This window comes from Cyprinodon variegatus, unplaced genomic scaffold, assembly GCF_000732505.1.
Source record: "Cyprinodon variegatus isolate N-32 unplaced genomic scaffold, C_variegatus-1.0 Scaffold817, whole genome shotgun sequence".
Lineage (NCBI taxonomy): Eukaryota > Metazoa > Chordata > Actinopteri > Cyprinodontiformes > Cyprinodontidae > Cyprinodon > Cyprinodon variegatus.
The window spans coordinates 70,583-71,472 of record NW_015151270.1 but is presented as its reverse complement, the minus strand read 5'-3'; positions in this window follow the sequence as shown (position 1 = coordinate 71,472).

The window sequence follows — 890 nt, the reverse complement described above, 5'->3', positions numbered from 1 at the left end:
GTTTAATACAGTCACAGCTCCGCCCCGCCCCCTGGTGGCGGGTAGGCGCCACTGAATCTGAGGAAGATTTAACCTTTTTATAGGGCACTCAGTGAAACCCTTTAAAAATCAACATTTCAAGCCAGTAGTATTATTGGATTTCAGGACAAGAACTTATTACATTTGTAACATAAAAAAGAAGAATATTTTGATGGCAAAAATGAATGTTAATGTAATAACAGGAAACTCAAACCTGCCCCGAATATTTTAAGAAAAATAACAAAAGTGCTTCTATAAGAAATTCATGAAAAACACTCTGAGAGTGAAATAAATAAATTTTTTTTGGGGGGTACAACATAACCTTAGAGGCATTAATGCTGATAATTGGCACTTACATTATTTTGTTTATAAACCTAAATATATTTTTTAACTAGGCTTATTAACTTTTTAACTTTACTTTTTAATTAACTTTTTACCTTCTTTTCTTGGCTTTTTTTTTTGTTTCCAACTTAATTTGCAGTAGGTAATATAAAGGGTTAAATATGAACTGCCAATTTTTTTTTATTCCTTCTTTTCTTCTGACCTTATATACTTATTTATTGTGGTATAACCCGATGTATAAATGTTATTTGTATATTGTTGTAGTAATTATGTATTCTTTAACTACAATAAAGATTTTAAAAACTGCAAAACGTGTTCAATAATTTGAAAAGATTCTAACAAAAATATTGGATAATGTTAATTTTGATAAACCTATTTTAATCAATAGGCTAAGAGATTAAAAAAAATAAAAAAGACAGAGTGAAAACTTTATTAACCAGGCTTTTATTATAAGAGCTTCTACACAGCACTGTTATGAAATGTTACAAACCATAAGAGAATTAAATAAGAATTCCTGAAAATAAAATCTG